This window comes from Falco punctatus, assembly GCF_963210335.1.
Source record: "Falco punctatus genome assembly, chromosome: 1".
NCBI lineage: Eukaryota > Metazoa > Chordata > Aves > Falconiformes > Falconidae > Falco > Falco punctatus.
In genome coordinates this window covers 55,442,513-55,466,687 of record NC_137580.1, presented here as the reverse complement: position 1 = coordinate 55,466,687, position 24,175 = coordinate 55,442,513, and the positions used below count along the sequence as shown (strand labels likewise).

General features: G+C 38.3%; 1 long non-coding RNA gene across 1 annotated transcript in view; it reads left to right on the top strand.

Annotated features, from left to right (window-relative positions):
• LOC308070572 overlaps positions 1–13,636 on the top strand; it is a 39,077-nt gene extending 25,441 nt beyond the window's left edge. The window contains exon 2 of the long non-coding RNA XR_013930756.1: positions 24–13,636. This is a non-coding gene — a long non-coding RNA (uncharacterized lncRNA). The remainder of the gene's footprint in view (positions 1–23) is intronic.
• Positions 13,637–24,175: the final 10,539 nt, after the last annotated feature.

Sequence of the window (24,175 nt, the reverse complement as noted above, 5' to 3'; positions counted from 1 at the left end):
TCACAGATTATTTTTTTCCACAGGTCAGAAAGGCCTGTGAGACAAGAACAGCTTTGCAATGCAATGCTCCGTCTCCACACGTGTAGTGAGTGTTCATAACAGAGTTCATGGGTGCTTTAAAAGTAGAGATATAGTTGTGATTGTTTGGTGAAAACAGCAGGGAGGAGCTGAGAAGCATGACTGGCAGCTAAGTATCTAAACAGGAATCAGGCAGAAGTAGTGTTTGCAAGAGGCTTCTTAATGGGAAACCGTAGGGGTGGCAAAAAGCCAAATAAAGCCTGGGTGCCCCTGACCTGTAGTGAAGACATTTTTGAAGGCTCTGAGATTATGTGTTATGTTTTTCTGGGGGTTGTGTCTGTGGCTCTTACATTTATTGTTTGCAGGATGGACTAAAAAAGTGCTGCCAATTTCTTTTCCTGGGACAAAGAATGATGATAATGTGGAGCCTTTACGTGATTTTATGCATGTGGAATACTTTGTCCTAGAAAAAGGTAATGGAAGTCTCATTTTCCCAGGTGAATCCAGATCACTGTAGTCATTCAGAGGACAGTGGGTTTACTTCAAATGGTACTGAGAAGAAAAATAGTCTTCTAGTCCTCCTTTGTCAGCTTTTCCTCTATCCATCTGTTTCATGGGTTCAAGTGACAAAATGAATGGCACTTTATTATAGAGCTATAACTGTTTCCTTCCCCTTATCACTCACTCTTGTAGATCAAAGCTATTTGTTACAATTAGCACCATTTTCACTGCCTAAGTATAGTCCAAAAGCATGCCTTGTATTTCCTCAGGAAGTTTTCTTTCCTTTTCTTTTTTTTTCAAATAATGTGGCCTTTCTTGAAGGGCAATGCAAAGCAGAAAAGGAAAAGATTATTTTAAGGTGATAGGGTACATAAGTGTTCCTGGCATGAAAGCTTTTAAAAAGCTATTTTATGCACTGAGAGAAAGTAGCTTCAAACTTTAAGGTTCTTTTTCATCTCAGTAAAATATGCCTTTTTCACTATCTGCTGCTGAGTTATGAATGGTAATAGTGATAGCATTATAGTGGCAATGAAACATATGTTACGGGTTATTGACAGGAAACACTGCATAGACATGATCAAACTCAGAGATTCTTCTTTAAAGTGGGCCATTAGCAACAAGAGACAAAACTCAGGAAGACTTGGGGCTTTCTTTTGTCAGATGAGGACTCAGAGCAGGTGCCTCTAGGGCTACTAGTTGTCCCTAAGCAATTTGAAGATATGCTTTGTATTACAAAAAAGCTGAAGAAAAGTAGGATTAGGACTCCAGGCCCAGGAGAACTGGTCTGATTAGAAATTTTATGTTCCCATGGGTATGAGGCAACAGATATGGGCTGAGGGTTTTCCCAAGTGAAAAGAGACATCGAACCTTGGTCACTAGCCTGGAAAAGCCACTCTCTGCTTTCATTTTTGAGAGTTTCTATAACAGCACTATGCCTTTGTAGCTTTGCTGCTGTTTTCATTCTCCTGAAAGTCAACACAACAAACCAAGTGAATGCACACTGAGTCTTGTAATGAACTGACCCACTTCAAAGCCTCAGCACTTTCCTTTCTGAGCAGCACTTGTGAAACAAGAAACTCTCATTTTTGGTCACTGTTTACATCAACCAGCATACAAAATACACAGTCATATATAACAGTTATTTGTAGTTCCAGCTTTTTTTCCTTACTACCACAAAAGAACAAACATACTTAAAAAGAAAATTCCAAACAAGCCAAAGCACAGTGAATTGTGTATATCAGCTAATTAATATTTTATTATTTAATTCACCAACAAAAGACTCTGGTATTAAGTTGATGGGGAAAGAAAGCTCAAGAAGCAGAACTTTAACTCTATGCCTTTTTGGCTGAAGGTTTGCTTTCTTTGCCCTATCTCTGTTACCATGGTGAATTTTGTGAAGAAAATCCAGGGATTTTGAAAAGCCTGTGAATGTGGTCAGTTATTAAATACTTTCATACCTGAATCCACAATCTTTAAAATATAAAACAATGCATCTTACAGGAGGAGGATGGATGCTGCATATGTTGTATGGGTGCATTTTAATAGGAAACATCAATAAATGACACACAGGGAAAAGGTTGACTGAGAAGCCTAGAAAACCGCTTCGATGAGTTTGCATGGTAATTGCATCCTGCTATGGCTAAAGTATCCCTTGTAAAGAAATAACTCTGCATTTACATTACGTGAGGAAATAGCTAGATTATCTCCCACTTTACAGTATCCTGGGTATACTACTCTGATTAATGTAAAGTATAACCAGCCTTACTCCTTTTGAGTCTTCTCACCTCTGTGGCAGTTTTGACTATCCTGTTAAATATCTTTTTAAGAATCCACCTCTGTCTGTAACCTGAGGACAGGAAACTAACCTTGGGAGACAGAGGAAAGTCAAAACATGAATGGTGGGTGGAAGGGAGAAAGGGGAACATCCTGAAAGCCCTGAGAATGAAGGAGAACTGATGTAAATACTGTTTCACAGACACCTATCAACTTTCGTGACTTGCTACAGAACAATATGTGAAAGGCAAACCAGTGTTGATCCATGTGGTATCACTTGTACACAGTTTAACAAATAATCTTAATTTTCTCTGCATTTTGACCCTTCCCCAGCCCTGCAGCCACCTTCAGTATTTCTGCACTCTCCTTCATTACAGTCCCCAACAATAACAGGTAAAATGTTGTTTTGTGTGTACTGGTAATGATCTTGGACAACCCAGAGTAACCAGTCCTTCAAAACTGCCAGAGTTACTCAAAGCTTAGGGATGTTACAGATCAGCACGTAAAGCCTGACTTGCAGCTTTATCAATCTTTTACAAAGCCTAAATTTTTAACAAAATCTGTGTGATTGTGTAATATTTATATAGAGACAATAAGAAAACAGAACTTTTTTCTTTTTGTGAAGGAAGGTGTTGTAGGTTGTTTTGCAAGGCCTAAATATTTCTAAAAGTCACGTATTTCTCCTTATTAGAGTATGTCAAGATAGTTTTTTTGTAAGTCTTTCATTAAGCTATCACATATTTCCTAAGTGTAAATGAGGAATCATTACTTGTGCTTTGCTAAGTCAGTAAAACAGTGAAGAGTTACCACAAACTGTCCTTGATGTATGAATGTTTCATGTTTCACACTGAACCAAATTACATTACCCAGGGAATGTGGAAAAAGGCTCCATTCAAAATATCTCCAGCATGAATGGGAACAAGCTGCTCCTTTTACGTTCCTGAAGCAACCTGAACTGAACTGGCCTTGCAGGCACAATCTCACAGCTGCACAGCACAGCTGATGAGCTGGCTGGTGGCATCTCGCTTGTAGGAGAGATCGGTGCTCCTGAACCACGTGTCCCAGAGGGCTCTGAGATCTGGCCTTTATCCTTTCTGACCGCAGCAGGGTGGCTGTCATGCAGCTGGTGTTATTAGGACTTTGCCTTTTGGACTGGGAGAGACACCTGGCTTTCATTCAGTGGTGAGCCCCTATCTTCCCCATCTATCTAAGCTCCTGAAAGAAATCACCTTCCCAAGGTGCTGTCAGTAACTTCAGAGTGGATACAAAAAATGTATTTGGCCCCTGCACCCTATACTCACAGGGACACTCTCAGTGACTGCAGCTGAGTGACTGCATGGAGTTTCTCTGCTAGATGTTTCTTCTCCATGTTCCATTAGAAACTGTATACTCATTTCTCTATATAATTTAATTTTCTCTGGATGTAATTGAGGCTTATGGAAATTGTTATGACATACTAATGGCTTGAATAGAACTGAAACTCAAGAGTATCTTAAAAAGGAAACGGAAGGCTGCTAATGAAAGGTCTCAATAGAGACAGCATGGAGAGAGGCGAGCCTGACTTCCACCAGTATAACTCTGAGCTGAGCTGGTTACTCTCAAATATAACATTTAAACCTTTGGCCATTTGCAAATAGAGTATATATCTATGCTCTCCCTTACAATTCCTGAGCTGGACTGACGGTAGGAGGAAATACTTCAATATATTCATTTTCTTCAACATTCTGAACTTTTTCTGTCACAATACGCTTGGACCATTTGGAGTTTTAATGTCTGGAAACTATGCCTTTTAGAAGTGGCAAAGAATTTGGGGAATTAATTCCTACTAGAGCAGGTGAGAATACAGTACCCTTGGGAAAGCTAATGTGTAACAGTTCTTTGCCTTTGGGCTCATCTCTTCATAAGAAACGCAACTGATAACTATCTTAACATTTTATTATACAGTAGCTAGTCCCAGAAATTCTTATTTCTATGTTTCATATTGCTACTGAACTGAGCAAGGATCAAATATAATCACTTTTAAAGGAGCTGCAGCCGTTTTACTTTCACAGTATTTTATCTTTGCTTTGTCTTTCTCATCTCCCACTAAGATGGTTTTAAAGTCATCAAGTTTCAGCTAAGTTAAACCCCATCTTCCATTGCAAATAAATATTTTCTTCAATGACCTCAAATTTTTATAATGATTTGGCCATCAGAAGAGGGGGACAGGAAGGAAACCGGTATTCATCTAGATTTATAAAGGAGATGATACAGTATTCTGGACACCCTTCTCTCTTTAAAAAATTCTCAGCAGAAAAATTATCTTTCCTTTAACTTTTACAAGCTTTGACTAAAGCCCCAGATGAGCAGCAAATATGTGCTGTGTATTTCATTATTTTCTAATCCAAGTCTTGTTGGAATGAAAAAACTTTCTGCCTCTCCTTGCAATAACTTTTATAGGAAAGGAAAAGTTCTCTCTCTTACACTTCAAAGATTTAGTTTACCTGTCCACACAATTTCTCAGCAGCCTTCAGTCCCTCAATACAGTTGATGATGCTGGCATTGACCCCATGAAGAAGGACTTGACAGCTGCCAGAACACTTAGGAAATACAGTGGGAAGACAAAGATGAAACAAGCAAGCAGAAATAATCACCGGAGGAGCAATAGTAGTTTTGCAGACTAGCTATAGTTCTCCTACTGGAAGAATTCCCTTCGAAGCTGAAGGAAGCCATGTGTGTTCACCTGATGGAAGAGGGAGAAAATGCCTCCAGTGTCCCAGAGTTCTCTGAATCAACAACTGAATATTTGTGACCATTATGGGGCCATTACTCACAATGAAATTGTAATGGAGCTCTATACTTCAGATCAGAGCACTCTCAGGTAAACACCCATCAAGAGGGGCTTTTCTGCTTGTGTCCTTAGTTAAGCTATTTCCTCTTTAAGAGCTGACAATACATGGAAAATCCATTTGTTTTCAAATGCATGCAGAGGAAACCAGCATTTTACTTGCAAAAAGTTATATTAGCATATAGGTAGGGAAATAGTTTAAAATAGAGCAAAAGAACAACAGGTAAGAGCTTTGGGATTTGTGTGTGTGTAAGTTTTTTATTTATTTTAATTTTATTAATACCAATAATCACTTATATAGGAAGAGCTGGGGTTTTGTGACTGGGTTTGGGTTTTTTTTTTTAAGAAGCCTTACAGAAATTTGATTTACAAAATGTTGGTTTCTGTTTAAGGATTATCCCAGTAAAGAAAGAAAAACATGTCTCATACCTGCTAAGATAAAGAGAAATTAATACTTTAATAATCACACCACATTCCACCTAAAGTGTTTCAGTGAAATAGTTACTTTCATTTTTACGTTACTCAGGGAGTAACTTTTTCTTCATACTACCAAACCAAGAGTGAGAATTTCTTAGCTTTCTTGGTTAAAAATATGTTTCAGCAATAAAATGAGGGAAGTGAAACCTCAGGATACTGATATCCCTAGGAGTTTCTGAGCACATATGCACAGGGTTTTCAATTTCTTTTAAATTTGAAAACCAAAGGAATTTTCTCTTTGAGCAGCTGTCTCTGCCATAGCTGTAGAGGCAAGACATGGTAGTAATGATTAATAATAATTTCAAATTATTAAGGCTATTCAGATTTTTCCCTTTGGGATGAAGTGTTCCCATGTGGCACAGGTTTGTCATTAACCCAGGTGTAAGAGCTTTAGCAAATGCTTCATTGCTTCTGCTCCAAACAAATCCCACTGAACCACACACAGGGCTGTAGGCTATAAATCCCCCAGCAGATGTAGCTAGCTGGTTTCTCAGAAATTAGCCATTCTAGATAGGTTGATATGAGGGCTTTTCTTTGCTTGACTGCTGTGAAATTGCTACTGATTAACTGCTAACCTTAATTCCATAAGGAGGGTAATGCCGGGAAGTTATTTCAGAGTTATACTCAGCTATGTTGCTGCTGTTACAGTTCTGGTAAGTGTACCTGGACTTGTTTAACGTGTTTAGCTGTTTTTGCGCCTACAGGCAGTTAACAAGATCTGTTTAAGGCCTGTTCTGCTACAGATGTGAATTTTCCTTACTATAGTGACTTCAGAGTACCTGTATCATCTTAAACACAGTTTTGGGGAAAATCTTTTAAAGAGGTGTTTTAGTGGTAATTTCTTGGGGTGGGGGTAGAAGCCTTTTGAGTCTTCTAAAGTTCTGGACCTTTTTCTACTATTTGAAATAACTGAGACATATGGATTATGAGGTCTGCAGAACATTTTGTGTGTGAACACAATGGAAGTTATGTTTGTTGTATTAGTTTGGGACAGAAAAGTATTTTTTGCTTCTTTTGCAAATCCCACACTACCTCTATGAGCTGTTACTAAGCTTTATTTCTGATTTGTGCTAGCCAAGACCAAGATGATTCAACAAAGTATTTCTGCGATGCAAAGTATTCTTTATACAATAAGTAGTAGGTTTTAAAAGTTTGTCTGAAACAAAGCTAAAGTCTGGCTGATTGTGACAGATTAGCTGAATCTGCAGATAGATCATACAGCAGAGTGATACAAGATCAAGTGACCATAAATTATGGCATTTTTTATCTGCCTATGGTTTATTACTGCAGCATTAGCTTTGTTACAGGTTGAACAAGAATTTGCATATGTGTTTCAGTGACTCTATTTACAAGACTTAAAAGTCAACATATTAGTTTTTGCAGTACTAGAATAAAAACTTCAAAAGGCAATACTCTGTTTTATGAGCAATTTTAGCCTGGTCCTTGCTTTCAACCAACTTCTATATTATGGGCAGAGGTTACATCACGAGTTGTAATATAGCACAATTACAGAACTGAATTTTACAATCTTGGTTTTCAGTGCTGCTGTGAGAGCATTTAAAAACATTCAAATTCAGTTTCATGTAAGAACATGTGATCACAAAGCATTTGTAAAAGAGTTGATTCTAGGAGTATGTGAACAGATCATTGCATCAAATCCTCGTGCATCCGAAGTACACTTGCAGTTTTGTTTATGAAGTTCTGTTCCTTCTTTTTAGTCTGGCTAACTCTAGTATCAATTGCCACTTTCTTCATGTTAATCAATTCAAAACAGAACTATCTGCCTCCAAACTTCTTCTGTGTAAACAGAAATGTCTGTGATCTCTGATGACCCAAACAATTTATTTGCTGTCATTATAATGGTCTGCTCAGAATAATTAGAGTAAAAGAAGGCTTGTTGCCCTCAAGCTTCCCAAACTGTCTGCAGGAGACACAGGACGCAGTTAACAGTAATCTCTGAAAGAGCACTGTAAAGTAGGAAAAGAGAAAGTAAATGCAGTTTATAAGCTGTCACAAGTGATTCTCTGAAGTGCTTTTGGATGCTGACAGTGTAATAACATCAACTGCCTCTTGGAGAAAATGGAGTCGATCAGCTTATTTTTTAAAATAATACTGTGCATACTAAAAAGGTACAAGTTTACAGCTAAATTAGAAAATTATTGGCTGCATAGTTGTTTAATATGTGACAACTTGTAGGATGCATAGCAACAGATTATATTCTCTGTATATAACTTCTGTTAAGAAAAGGAACTTCACTGATTCCCGTTTCTACGATACAAGCGGTGAAGCACATTAATTTCATCATGCTAAGGAAGCAGTGTCTGGAGCAGAATTTCCAAGAGCAGCCTGCCAAATGGGGGCAAAGTAAAAGAATTAAAATGAACTGTTTACAAAACAGCAGTCAGTTTTGATGCAAGGAAGAGTAGGATGTTGTCCTGGTTTCAGCTGGGATAGAGTTAATTTTCTTCTTATAGCTGGGACAGTGCTGTGTTTTGGAGTTAGTATAAGAACAATGTTGACAGCACATTAAAGTTTTCAGTTGTTGCTAAGCAGTGTTTATCCTAAGTCAAGGACTTCTCAGTTACTCAGGCCCTGCCAGCAACAAAGCTGGAGGGAACACAGCCAGGACAGCTGACCTGAACTAGCCAAAGGGATTTTCCATACCATAGAACATCAAGCTGAGTATATAAACGAGGAGGAGCTGGCCGGGAGCTGCTGGCCACTGCTGGGGGACTGCCTGGGCATTGGTCAGTGGGGTCTGAGCAATCCTATTGTGCATCTTTTTTTTTCCACCCCCAACCCCCTTCCTTTTGGATTTTATTCCTCTCCCCTTCTCTCTCGCTCTAATTACAGTTGTTCTTGTTATTTTAATTATTAAATTTTCTTATCTCATCTGTCAAGTTTTACCCTTTTCCCGGTTCTCCTCCCCATCCAGCTGGTGGTGGCAGTGGGGATGGTGAGCAAATGGGGGTGTGGTACTTAGTTTCCAGCTGGGGTTAAAGCACAACAGACACTCATGAAGACTTTGGGAAGAGGAGAAAGAGCAGACTGTGAAATGACTTACAAAGAAGCAAGGGCTGTGAAGGCCCTCTGCCTGTCGTGTGCTGCTGAGTAATCTAGTGATTCTCAGCCTTTCTTCTAGGAATGGAAACTAGGTGATGTGTGTGATTATGGTCTCGTTTTGGAGTAGATGGAGGAACCATGGCATGTTTCCTTGGTCTGTTTGGATAAAGAAGCCATTTCACCATTTCTTGCTGAGAATGTGAATTAGATGCTAGATGAGCAGAGATACACAGAAATATAGCTCAGCTTTGGTTAGTTACTTTAACTCTGTTGCTTACAGTGTTCAGAGCTTAAACAATACTCTAAAATCTCAGCTGAGAGCCTGATGAAGTTCATCATTCTCATAGTCTTCTGGGTCCTAGATAAAAGAAGAGCTGTGAATTTACAGGAAAAGAAGAATAAATCACAGGTTGCGTGTGAATGCATGTTGTAAATCCCCTTCATTAACACTTATTCAGGTATTCTGGCCAAGAGCTTGATAGGATACAAAGAAAGGAATTGGAAACCTATAAGGTGATAGTAGGTAGTAGTTTCTTTCCAGTCTGAAAAGACTTTTCAATATATAGTGATGATGCATTTGTCTCAAGCAATCAGTTTTCTTGTTGGTTTTGCAGAGGAATATCAGACTGATTCCAGTGTATGATTACAAGTAACCTGGAGGTGAGAGTTTCTCCAAGGAATTATTTAATGTCATGTCTAAAGTTAAGTGTGGAATGAAGGTACACTGACGACTGTTAAACTTTGAAACTCAAAGCAAAGTATATTGGCCCAAAAGTCTTAGTTCTTGCTTCAGGAGGTATCTGGAGATATTTCATATTCTTTAAATGATTTCTTTTTGCAACATGCACGTTGTTACTTTAGAGTTATTTTTTTTAATGAATGCTTGAATACCTAAATACTAAACAATGCAGTGGCATTTTGAAGACCTCTGGATGCATTTGCAAAACCTACCTCCTGCTGCCTAGGTAAAATAATAGGAGCCCATGATAAACAATAAAATGGAAAAGAGCAGAGTCAGAATACTCAATAGCCTTACAATGCTATAAAGTGATTATTTTTTCTTTTAAATTTTAGGTTTCATGAGTTTGGGGAGAAAAAACTTGGCTTTTGTTTGGTTGAGGTTTATGTGTTCTTGCTGACTACTTGCCATCTGCTCAGACTAGCATGAACAATGAACTACGGGGGGCCAGGGGAGTGGGAGAGGGAAAGGAAGGTCAATAAAACACAGTTATACTGTACTCTTAGCAGCTATGACAGGAAAAGAGTTCAAGTCTCATAGGATTTTAATTTGCTCATTAAGATGAGGCATCTAAAGACACCATTTCAAAGTTCTTTTTCATGATGTTTATGAACAAGAAAGCTTATTGAGAGGAAAAACCTATTTTTCAAAACTGTCGTGTTGAAAGCTCTGCATGAAGAAGGCAAGCAATGGTGTTACCTCACTCAGCAACTCTGAGTTTATGCACAATAGAAATGTGTTAGACATATGCAGTCATGGAGACTGCATGTGTCAGTCCAGGATGAAATTATACATTTTATGTGGAGACGAGGGAGTTTTGCATTCAAATGGAGAACAAAACACTTCTTTGATGGTACAGGATGTACTGTTGCAAAGCATTCATGTTGACTCCTCGATATAATTGCTTTGTTGGCACAAAGTAATTGCTTTTCATTTTGTAGTTTACAGAAAATATAGTCTGGTAGTATTTTTCCTGCATATTTTTTTTATCCATAGGATTGTCAGAGAGCCTGACGTTGCAATGAGAATTGTGCTTGAAAAAGAAAGTTTGAATTAAGAACTCAAAATATTCAGGAAGGATTTGCATGGACTGAAGACAACAATCTGCATTTAACAAAAGTACAGTGCTAGCCTGAACAGTAAAAGAACATATGGTGGTCTTCCAGGCCCCACAGAGATGCAAACATTCTATTTTAAACCAATTGCCACTTATCTGAAATAACACGTGATCTTTTGTCAGTGGGAATCAAGAGGTAGTGACTCTGTTCCTCAGCAACAAAGTGTTAAACACCACCTCAGGTCTGCTGGGTGGGGAGAAAAGGGGGAAGCCTCCCAGGAGCTCTCCTGGCCTGGGGTGACACTGACCCCAGCAACCCAGCCAGGTGTTCATGGGGGCATGACAGTCCTTAGAAAGGTAGTGGGAAGAGGGCTGGAAAGTGAATACTGGAAGACTTCTCCAGAAAACTGTGCTTCATTGTCAGGTCTGTCCTCTTCAGAAGTAATTTGGCATGGGACAAATAGCCAAGTACTTATTCTTTTCTTCCCATTTAATATGAAAGAAAAAAAAGCATTGAGGAAGCTTGAGAATTTCAAATGGTTTGCATTGCAAGTCTTGAAGTTTTTTTCCCATATCTTTTTTTTTTGTAGGGGTGGGTGTATTTATTTTGCTTTTACCATGGTAAACACTGTGACAGCACAGGCACCTCATGGTGCTAACACTTCAGTGTGCTTAGAAGAGGATAGGGCCTGTGCTTTCAATGAGGCAGTACATGCTCAGCCAGTTCCCTCCAGGGCGGCAGGGGACTCAGCAGGACAAATTAGAAGCTGAAGAGGCTGCTACACTTAATTAGCTATAGAAATTGAGTTAATTTTCATTGTGAAGGGGAAACAAACCAAACCTGTCAGCGGTCTGGGTGCATGAAATTCTGCTCCAAACAGCTGTGCATTGAGGAGGTACAAGAATCTTACCCATTTCTGGCACACAGCATTAGCAATCACTGCAGCCTCACCAAACACCACGCTATTTATTCTGTCTGTCTTCAGACTGAGTAAAATCACTCCAAGTCATGGCTTCCCTTTATCCGACATAAGAAGAATAGCGTAGGTTTGTGAGAATAAAGTAAAAGATGTTTACAGGCCTCATTTCCCTTGAGAATAACCTGTAAACATAAAAAAATTAGTATCTAGCCACTTAATTACACTAATGAATGCTATATTCAGAACTTAACACAATAAAGAAACTACAGATATGCTGCATATTAAAAGGGAAGGGGATGATATCAAACTAAAATACAGTCAATTTAAGAAAATTAGTCTAAGTACTTTGGTTGTATTTTTTAATGCTACTGCCATTTTTTCTGGTATTATTATTTAGTATTATTATTGTGGTTTTGTGCATTTTCTTTAATACATTCTCATCACTCCTGCTGTTTTGTGAAAAGCTCTAGAAAACAAGAAAAAATATTGACTGACAGACCACATAGGTAGGAGAAAAATTGATGGCATTAGATTGTCCAGTCATTTGCATAAGTGAACAAAGTAAAATTATAGACTCGTAGTGTTACAATTGGTGTGGAGGAGAAAAAAAGTGTTTCAGGCAAAATTATGATTAAGTTGATGGTTCACGATCGGCATGCTTTTTTCAGCTTTGAAAGAATATTCTTATTTCAATACTATACCAGGAAGACTAGGAAAGGAGAACTGTAATTCTGAAAAAGCCAAGCAATGGCAGTTAATCTTGTCTTTCCAAGAGAACAGATATACGCAGAAAGTCTATTCCAATAGTGGATTATTTATATTAATTTTATTTCCTAATTTTGATATCCATAGAAATTATTTGTCATTCCTTTCATCTTTCCTTGTATGTGCTTGGTTTCTGCTTTTGCTTTTTCTTTATTTATTTTCTTCCTTTGGTTCTTGGTCTATAGGTACTTTTTTCATTTAGGCCACTGTATTCTTCTTGGAAGCATGTTGGTCAGGGACATATTAGAGCAGGGCTATAGATCTGAGCTTCACTGTCAAATGTTAAACTACTGTCACCTGAAAAGGATGGATGTAACTTAACATGCTGTAGTTAGTCTGTTTTAAAATTGGATCTTTCTTCACAACCCTTCTTTATTCCATTGTCTGTGAAAACAGGTAAATCTTCCTTCTAAACTTCCTCTTGTTTAGATTTCAGCACAGATCAAATTAAACACATGCAAGCAAGTTTATGAACTTCCCACTCCTTTATTCTTCATGCTTCTCCCTTCACGTTATGTCAAAGACCATTAAAAGAGCAGTTTTCCTGAGCAACAGCAATATGTACTATATTCCAGCAAAAAGGTCAGAACACTGGGCAGTTACCAGGCCATGGTACCATGGAGGTTAAATGATCAATCATTAGTGAAACATAAGGATGTTCCTGTTGTTTAATTTCCTCATTTAGGATCTGCTCAGCAGTAAATAACCAGCCTGCTAATGATTATGAACCCTGTAAATGTAGACAGTAAGCATAATTAAAGAACAGAAATTTAATGCATCTCTATATCCTCCTGGAAGCAGAAAATTCCTTCCTTTGAAAGGTTTTTTTTCATGTCTCTGAAATGATAGCAACTATTCCTTAGGTTCTCCTGATGAATCTCTAAGCCAGTTTACAAATATCATAGGGGGAAAATATTCTAGACAATTTTGGACAAGCCTATCGATGTAATTTTAGTATAGAAACAATTTTGAAACCCACCTGAACCTCGGGATTATTTCATGTGTTACTAAAAGTTTTTTGAATTTTGTATCTATCTCTTGGATGGGAATTAGACTGCAAAATCTATCCTGAGTTATCAGATTCAGTCTCTGTGTCTGAACAGGTGTTACTCGGAGCTAGTTCCTTGCCCTGTTATCCCTTGCTGTGCTGATCTGACACCTTCTGTCACACCACAACAAATTGCTTAGGCACAAGTAAAACAATAAATGTCTTCTGTCTGGGTTTGGTTACAGTCCCATTACATTAAATGGATGTGGGATTTGAGTATATTTGATCTGATGTAAACCCATATTGGAAAAGACTAGTTGATCTGAGGTTAGAGAGGAGAGCTATAAGGTAATCAGCTGGTGAAAGGGGAAGGTCAGACAGGAGAATGTTAACAGTGGAGCACTTCAGTAACTGGTTTGGGATCAGTCTGCCTAATGCCATGAAGAATGGTGTTACAAAACACACTAAAAAAAAAAAAAAGCAAGCATGTTTAGGTGCTGTCAACAAATATTATTTCACTTAGAAAAAGGCAGAAGCCCTTTGACAGCTTACAAGAATAATGGAGACAGAAAAGCAGAAAGGTATCTTAGAACTGGATTAGTTTCTGACAGAGCCAGTATCTGATTTTGAGGGACTGGACCGTGGTCTTTGCTCCTGCCAGAGGGTTGTTTCAAAAGCTCGCTTACATCCATCTTTGAATTTCTAGTCAGTTTTACATCACTTCAAAAAATTTGGTCTGATGCAAAAAAGTCTGATAAATGCGTCTTATTCCCTCCCTGGCATTTTTTTCTCCCAATCATTTAGAGGAGGTAATCCCCTTCTGTCCTCATTTTTGATGGTCTGAGAGTCCTCTGTTTATTTTCAGGATCATCTCGTACATTTCTGTGGCTGTTGAAAGTTCACTCTGTCCTTTACTGACTGTAGGCAACCAAAAGCTATTGCAGTAAATGAGGTTTGCACCAGTGGAGGGTACTTTAATATCTCCCCTATTTCTGCTGAGATATCTCAGCTGATATATTCTAGGATAACATTTGCTTTTCTCACAGCTGTACTGCATGGAAGGCTCATAACCATCATCTGATCAGCTAGCACATGTGGATCCTCTTTCTCCAGAGATCACTAAAATGCTGAGAAATAGCCTAAGTAGAACACTGTAGCAGCCCTAGGATTTTATGATAAGTATGTGATAGGTATAGCTAGGGAATGGAGCAAATTTTATTAAGACAATTTCTATGGAAATATAAACATTAATGGAAACACTATGGAATGCAGTTTCGAACCATATGCCCCAGGGTTTTTTAATTCTTTTTCTCTGATAATTATTTCTAGATATTATTATATTGCTAGGCATTATTGAAGATATTATAAATGATTCTTAGTTGGTTTGTGTTTTTTTTTAAAAGCAGGGGAATAAAATAGCTAAGCAATACTAACTTTCCTTCAGCAGTGCTTCAAATCATGCCAAAATACCTTGTTTGGAAGGCCAGAACAATATGTGAACAGGGTGAAAGTGAAACTGCCTCCAGCTGTATGGAGTGAAGCCAAAGGACACCAATTTTACAAGTCTTGATAAACGGCACCACATCATGTTCATCTCTCCTGGTTAACTGAAGTCAGGGAATCAGTAGTTACTTTATTACATACATTCATGATGTTAGTGATAAGCTACATCTTTGTCAGTCTGTAACTGTAGTTCTGGAATACCTCCATTTCAAAAGGAATCCACAAAAAGCTGAAGAAATGAGTGCAACTTTTCCCTGTGAGCAAGTGAAAATGGAAGAAAAACATAGAGGTTGAGATGTACAGGAGTAGGACCTTCTGCCTGTGATCCCTGAAGGATCTCTTGGCTATTTGGAAACTTCTCTTCATTCACTGTAGGGTTAGAAGCAGAGGCTCTGTCTAAGCGGCCACCTAAGTGGCCAAAACCTCCAGCCCAATGAAGTCAAATTCATCCTCTTAAGAAAAGATGCCAAGACCATTCTTGCCGTGTTCAGCACAGATTCCCAGAGAGGCTGTGTGCAACCTGCATGCAAGGCAGAAGGAATTTGGAAAGATTTGTGTGGATAACCATGGTTAATTACATGGCAGACAGGTGACAACACTGAGAGCTTCTTTCTCTCTTTCCCTTCCATATCCATTATTCCCTTTAATAGGATAATAATGTATTCAGGATTCATTGCCTGCCACAGCTGGCAGAAAGCATTCTGAATGCTTAGGAAAAAATGGATAATCTCCCTAACTCTCAAAAAGTTTATAGATAGCACTGCTTTCATCAGATGTGGAATATGGTGATATTTTTGTTTGGGTTTTTTTTTTTTTTTTCCTCCTTTCCTTTACATTAAGTTTTTGAGCTTTCTGTTCTTCTAGTTCTTTTATTTCTCTAGCCTCAGAACTCGAGTAAGTGGAGATGACTGATAACTTATTGGCTGATGGTTTTCTTAGGTATGTTACATCATTTAAATAGTTGTAATAGACGCTTTACTGTAAAAGAATCAATAGCATGTTCAAGCTTTAGGAATAGAAAAGCTGGACTATAACAGTTCTATTTTGGCATTTCATAGTGTTCAAATAGATGAAACCATATTGAAAATAGTACCAGAGCACAGACAGTCTGCAACAATGAGCCGATAGGAATCACTGGGAAATTGCTTTGATAGACCTCTTTTTAACAACAGCTCAAATTGAGAAGAAAATGTTTTCAAAATTTGTCTACAGTAGAACAGGAAAAATGTTTCTTTTGTAAAAGGTATCTTCTACTTCATAATTAGAAAAAATGGCATAAGGGGTTCAATGAAATGATACAATCAAGATCATCAAATGACACATGTAATCAGAAATTAGAAGCCAGCATAATGTAGCCAGGGCATGTATTTAACAGAAGCGAATGGGAAAAGATCTGTGAATTAACAGTTAATAAATGAAAGAATATTCTTCTCTTCTTCCAAGAAAAATAAATGTTCATAGATAAAATTTATGAAGATATTTACAATTTACCTTATTTGACCACATTCAGCACTTTTTGAACTGTCTTCAGCCATACTACATTATGGTAATTTCTCACATACTCTTGTTATTAAAAACTTAGAGTAAGACGCCTGAGACTCCTTTAAATTCTATAATATTTTTATTTTTCTGGTTTGTCTACAACTTTGGAATTTCTCAATGCTAAAGTGTTCACAATGGATTGCTTCCTCTTCTGACTTCATTGCTTAAGTCCAGGGCTTAGGCTTATGATCAGTTTAGGAATAGTGACAAAGACATGACGAAAACAGTGGTATATTTAAATGATCTTCTCTATAAATAAAAATAAATACCTACAATCAGGGTCAATGACATACATTTTACTTTTGAACTTTATACAAAGTGACAGACCATTACCTGTTCCATACAGAAATAGAAGAACCACCCCTAAGATGACTTATACATAGTATTGAAAGCCCCACAAAATGCAAAAAGACAGTGAGGAACCTTCTTAATGATATTCTGGAATCTCTTAACTACTTTAGCCACTTAAAAAAAACCACCTGGATTTTATTCCATTTATTGTTGTGCACCATCTAGTTCTGGGTGAATTTGATATTACAAGACACAGATATGATAAAATTGCATGAAATTGCAGAAATCCATGTAAGAGTATTAAGAATTTGCATCCTGAGAAGTTTGTCTCCCTCCTTGAACAGCACCCTCAAATGCCTTTAGACTACGACAGAACATGCTGACAAAAACTTTTCCGAAGTTGTCATAGGCTTTCTGGTTTAAAATCTTTACTTTAGTTTAACATACATAATATCTTCACCACTTCCTCCTGAGAAATTTTAGCCAAGATGCAAGAAGAAGGGCAAAGTTGTCAGTCACATATTAAAATAGAATGATGTCTCAGCCCCTTTTTAAAATATTTTATAACACAAGCAAAGGCAGAAGTAATTATACATGTGTATCCAGTCTTTAAGATATTTTTTTTTCCAAATCCCGTTAGGATGGTAATTGCATTTTAACCTTGTTATTGTCCTTGTATTGTAATCATCATACCTCTTCTTGCTCACAGAGCAAGGGTTGAACATCTGTAAAAAATCTAATTCTACAGTTTTGGCATATGGCTTACAGTGCAGAGCTAGCAATGACTGTCTGCTATTCTTCAGAGCCTGGTGCAATTCCTGTTAACACATTACAGCTTTATAATAATTGCCTCGCTAGCTATATGCATTTAAGCATCTGCTGTTACAGGGCTCAGGAACACATCCGTAGTGACTTTCAAACAGGGAGAAGAGGATCAGCACCACCTGTGTATGCTTATGACCCAAAGATCAGGCAACAGAATTTCATAAGCAGGCAGAGGACTCTTTCTGTTAACCAATGCCCATGGACATGTGGAAAACAAGTGGTTCCTTAATCTTACTGAGGACAGGGTTTATACTGTGACAGGTAATAACATTTGTCCCTTCTCTTCACATCCTTTCATTTATAAAGGCCAATTAAACCCAGATTTATATATTACAAAAACTTCAACGCTAATAAACCATTAAAAAGCAAAAAGAACAAAAAATCCCAAAACACAGCGTCTCCTCCACACCTGGATTAGTGTGACAAGTAGTGTGACTGTGCTGTAGTGTGTATCTTCCTTCTTGGTGGAGCTGAAGAGTAAAGGGTTGTGATCACAACACACAGCAGAAAAAGTAATTAGGATATCTTGTGAAGGAGGAGGTATCAGAAGTTCCATGGCATGTTTCCCCATCAGTTGGCATCTATGTTCTTTCTGGGGTAGGTCTGATTTGATGACTTCTTGCAGTCCTGAATTGCATAGTTTTGGCCTGAAAAGTTAGATAATTTATTTTCTTAGCCAAATAAAAACATAAACCTACCTGATTGGGAAAGACTCTTTGCCAGCAGGAGAGAGAGAGAGAGAGAGGGAAAGAAAAAAAATTAAAAAAAAAAAAAAAATGAAAAGACGTGGGAGAGCTACAACATACAGTTCTACCACAGGAACCCACAAGCTGGATCGTACAGTAAAATTGTACTGGAAAATAAAATAAAAACCAAAACACAACACACTTTGGGGCTTGCATGTGTAAGTATATTATGGGTCTTTAGTAACCCAGCATGTCCACTATCCTAAGGAACTTCCTAGTTAATTTCTACAGTGCTGACAATGGGGGAAAAAGTGAATTTGATGAACTAGAATAATGATGAAGTTGTATGAGCTGAGCAAAGCTGTGTGGGTGACAGCAGCAGCAGGAGCCCACAGGCTGCTAGGGAGTCCATAGAGGCAAGAACTTGGAAGGCCACTCTCCTTATCCTCACCATGTTGAGAACTGCTAACTAACGGTGAATAATGCCAATGTTCTTCACCTAACAATTTTCCAGGAAAAAAAGTCATTTTCAATTCAAACAGTATTCTGTGTTCAACTCATTGCTTGTGATTTCTTCCAGCCTGGGGATCTCCATTAGCAATTCTGTTTATACAGTTTGGTTTATTAAATATATGCACTGAGGGAAATTATTTTTTTATTTGCAGACTAGACTCAAGGCACTGTAGACTGATGTCCTTTTTTAAACTGTGTGTAAAAATGAGGTTTCTTTATTTTATGAGCAAGAAAGTCCCATAATTGTCAGATTACATGTTCATAACTTTAATTTCTGAGGTGTCTTTTTTCAAAACATAATAGACTTAGCATCCCTTTGAAACCCATTAGGAGGCTTTTCCATACACCAAAAAGTTACCTTAAACACTGTACATTTAATGAGGTTTTTATACAAGCATCTGTAACACTGAAGTATTAACAGCTAGCGTCTGCTGAGTTACAGTTGAGTAAGAATGGGGACACTGCTGTCAGTAGCCCTAGCAAACTCTAAAGCAGAATTTAGTCATGTGTGGCTGATGCATGCATTCTGTTTTCCTGCAATCTGTTCCCCTATATTTGATTAACCTTTTTAGTTGGAAGTCTCTGCCCAAGTGAACCATTTAGTTCTTCTTTGGAATGAGAGGAATGCAGATATGCAGAGTATCAGGCAACCAGCAAGGAGTTCTGCCAAACAGTGATGATTTGCAGCTACAGCTGATTAAATTTATTCATTTAAAACAAGAATTTGACAGGAAAATGTGTTTTTGCTGAGGAAAATATGTGTTTCAATGGCTAGAAAAGTTATCTACACCACCAAGATTTGTAGTGGAAAATGCTGCTATAGTATTTCATCACAGATAATGTTTAAATGTTCACATTTCCTCTTTTCTTCTATTCATCAGACCTCTCAATCAGGCTACATTTCTCATGACACATTGTAACTGGAGCACTGATTAAGTACTTTGACACACCAAGGATGGATCCCACTGTGTATCCTATGAAAAGCAATATGAAAAGGCAATGCAGTGGCATTTCCTAGTGGATAGTTCTGGTTTTCAACTGGAATTTTTAACAAAAATTTGTCTTTCTTCTGGGTTCAGCTATAAAGAGATACTTTATATCTGAGAATGCCTGCACCACACCCATCAGGTCTAGGAGGTATTAAAAAACTAGATCTTGTAGTTAGGATGCATGCCTCCAGAGAGGTTTTCTAATAGGTCCCAGTATGATTCACTTTAGAAAGTTTAACAAAATAAAATTAAGCTACTGATGTTTCTCAACATCTCTATTAGCTGCTAGGAGATGTAACCATTTTTTTATTAAAAAGCATGATTGGGTTACAAGAGCTATTTGTAGAGCACTGGGATATCAAAGGGAGAAAGTAGTTACACTGAGCACATACAACTGTATTGTATTTTTCACAGTCTCTTATGTTCTTTGCTACCACCTAGCAGACTGTTCTCTTTCCAAGGCCATCTCCATTGTTTCATTCTTTGTATGTGTGGTGAATAAACCCTAAGTTCTTTAAAGTGTGTCTCTGACCCTAAGCTGTTCCTATTTCCACTTCTTTCTCTCATTTCCCTGTGCACAAGCAACCAGGATGTGCTAAAAGCCAAATCTTGTCCTCACTTCAGCTTGCATGAAGGATTCCAGATATAGCACAACAGTGCTTCAGCAAGGGATATATGAGGATTTCTTTGTCCTTGCTCCTTTTAGAGCTGTGCTGGTGACTCAATTTAATGACACTTCCTAGGAGCACCCATGTTTTTGGAGGGAGAACGTCATCCACTCGGTGCATCTACAGGATGCTTCTCCTTGTGCATCTGCACAATGAGTCCTTGCTACTGTACCACCACAGAGGGTACCTGCAGATGTGTCTTGGCAAATATCCCCGCCAAAACCCCTGATAAATGTTTCCATTTCAATTGTACTTGTCTAGGAAGAGATCAAAGCTATTTAAAAGGCATTTAAATTACAGTAATTTTACACTGGTTTGGGTTCTGTACTCTAAGGACAGCAGCTATGCCCATCTGGGAATTTTCTGACAGCGTGGCATTTCACTGGGGTACACGATCTCTTAAAAACCTATCGTTTTGTAGCACCAGTTTTCACAAATCTTTTTAGGACAGCTTACTCTTCTCCACAATAAACTGACAGGGCACCTCAAAACAGAAGCACAGATTGTTTTGATTGGAAAAGACCTGTAAGATCATTGAATGTAACCATTAACTTAACACTACCACATCCACCACTAAACCACATCCCTAACTGCCACATCAATACCTGGAGGCCAGGCACCTCCACAATGTGGGAAGTGCATGGTCACCGCCTGCTTTGCCTGAATTAGTGACCAGATGAGCTTTGCTCTTTCATGGCCCAGGTGAGTCTGTACCCAGCAGTGGCTTGGCTGCACAGGGCTGATCTTCCCACATCCCCCACCTCTGAGGGCTTTCAGCTGCTGGGCCAGAGAGAGTGAACAGCTGTGGACACTTCCTAGGACATGACAGGCAAGCATCCTTATTGCTGGTCTGCAACAATTACCTAATGCTACAGGTATTTCACTTTGTATAAATAGCCAAAATAACTGCTGGATCCGGAACTTTCTTCAGGTTTCCTATAACCTGAAGACTGTCTTCACCTTCAGGCTCTTTGGGGGCAGAGTAAAATGTTTCTTGTTCCTACATCTTTTGAAGAAATATATGAAAAAAACTTTATCATCCCAATTCAGAAATATGGGGGGTGGGGGGGTGGTTTTTTGTTTTTTTTTGTTTTGTTGGGGGTTTTGTTGTTGTTGCTCTTTTAATTTCTTGTGTTTCATGGGATGAACAGTTGTTTCCTGCCTAGGTCTTGTCAGATCTTACAGAGCTGATTTCCAATAGGACTAACCAAACCATGGCCTGAGAATCTGGTCTTCTGTCAGAAATACATCACTATTTTGATATTTGAAAAAGGGAAAAATATTGCTGAAGAGAACAGCCCCCCCTTTATTGTATCCATTTATGGCTGGGAAAGTATCTTTTTTTTGTGACATAAATTATATGTAATGTTCCTCCTTATACACAAGCGGTGAGAAAATATCCTCAGGCAAGTTTTTTTTCCAAAATAATCAGCTCAGGCATTCCCCACCTGGAAAAACACTGTTGTGGCACTGCAGCTTGAAACAGTGAGTGGTGGAATATGACTGATGTGAGCCAGTGTACCAGAAAATGTTTTTGTTTCAGGCATTATACCTGGTTTCAAATCCAATCCCAGCTTTAGTGGTTTAGTTACTCAAGGGCAGACATCAAACACCTGCTCTGTCCACTCTCCTTCACTGCCAACACCATTAATTTTCCAAATGAGTCAGCACATCTCTATTTATTCTTTAATTGATTGGTAATACTGAGCTCTAATTGAGATCGTAAAATGAAAGTTGCAGATTTAATTGTCTGCTCAGAGTTCAGAGCACTTCAGCAATCAGAGTGATCAGTCTTATAAATGGTATAAGCAAATGCAAAACATCAAAGAAAAAAATCAAATTCACAGTACTGCAACATGAGCTGATTTGTGCTTACTTCTTATTCAGGCTGTAATACAGGCAAGAGCAAAATGTACCTGGAAGAAGAAAACAAACAAAACAAAGTCAAGGTAAAACCAAAATCTTTCCAACTTTATTTCAGAGGTGGCAAATCATTCTGAAGACAACAGAAGATTAAATACTGCCACAGTACAACCCATGACTGACGTCCTGAAACCAAGTTAGAATTGATTTCCAGACTCCAACACAGGAATATGTAGATATAATTCGGTGGAAATTTTGTAGAAATATGTATTCAGCAAGAGGCAAGCCGTGTGGAGAACGAGCCTTTGTTAGCCCTTGTGCTAGCATAAACAGTTGTTTCAGAGTTCCACTTGCTCTTGAGGACAGCAGTAAACGGATGAACCACTTTGTCTTCATTCAAGCCAATAGTAAAACTGTGGAAGCAATCCAAACATTAAGAAAATAAGGTAACAAGAAAGTTTTTAACTTCCCTTTCATAAGACAGTATGTAACATCACCTGTTCTGCCACACCAGTTTTGGCTGGTGGGAAGGACAAATGTGCAGTCAGGGCTTGTGGAACCCTGTGAAGGAGGGAATGCCCAGTTCCCCAGTCTTCTGAAATGACAGACACCACCTGAAACACCTGATTTTTGTCATGCTCCAGCCTGGATTTGAAGAAGACTTTCCCCTTTAACAAAACTATTTCATTCTTCTTGCCCTTGACCCACCCTATTTCTGCTTTTTTTTTTTTTTTAATGTTTTCTCTGCCCTGTGGCTCTCAGGCCCTCCAGTCCTTCTCATCCTCCTTGCAATTTTTTCCTTTGTCCCTACATATCCTTTATGCTATGTGAGAGGGTTTTTTTGCACACATTTTTCATGTTGTATCAAGTGCTTCCACAACCTGAACCAAATCCCACTCTTCACTAGCGATCAGGACCTGCTGATAGTGAAAGAAAGATTCCTTTTGACTTCGTATCTTTTGTGAAGTACACTCAAAAATACTGAGCAAAGCAGCATCCTGTAGGATTTCAAACAGAGCTGCAACACTACATTCAAGGACAGCATGCCTGAAGGACATGTTAGAGCATTTTTGTGTAACAAATATATTACATGCACTTAATATCTCTACAGTTTAAATTCACAAGACACTCTAAATGTTTCAATTTTATAAAAATCTATACTGTCCTTGATAATTTTACTAAATTTTGCCAGGTGAGCCAGCACAATTTGCTGATGCAGAGCACATGAGAGATACTGCTGTACAAGCTACAAAAGCGCACGCTTCCAGCTAAACACAAGTGTGAAATATCCTTAGAGTGCATGAAGTGGGGGTGTGGGGTCATGCCTTGCATGGTGGAGCCCATAGTCTCTACAGCCCATGGAGAGCCCACACTGGAGCAGAAGAAAAGTGTGAGGAGGAAGAAGCAGAAGACAGGAACGAACCATTATGTCCTGATGGACCACCATCCTGCTCTGCCCCTTGCCTCTGTGAAGGGGATGGATGTGACCTGCAGTGACAGCAAGGGGGAAGGAGAGGCACCTGGAGTAAAGGAATGGAGTTGAGCTTGGGAAAGGAGGAGATGATGGTTTCATATCTATCTTTTTGTTTCCCACTACTCAAATCAGTAATCAAATACTTATTTTAGTTGGCAATAGATTAAACTAACTTTCTCCAAATCAAGACCTTTTTTACCCGTTGTGTTACTTGGTGAAGAATCTCCCTGTCTTTATCTTGCTCCTGTATTTTTTTCTTATTTTCTCCTGCCCTGCTAAGTGGAGGGGAGTGAGTGAGTGGCTTGGATTCTAGCCAGGGTCAACCCATCACAGTAATATGTTTAAGTCATTCAAAATTAAAGCATATTATTGAATGGCTGAGTGTACAAATGGAGGATGAAATTTAGGATTAGTAGTACTAATTAATGGTCACAGCAAAAAGACAAAAAAGTCCTAAAAACAATTTCAGAACTGGTCACTCCTGGAGGAGCTGTTCGGTGTTATATCCAAAGTAATAACTAACAAATACAAATTTTTTATAGCATATTCTGATGATTTATGACTGACTATTGCAAAGAAAGTTCTGTTACACAAACAGCTTGACTGTCCCAAATTATGACAATATTTTGGAATACAAATACATTTTACAAGGTGGAAGTTCCAAAATTAAATTAAGTTCAGGATTCCTACAAG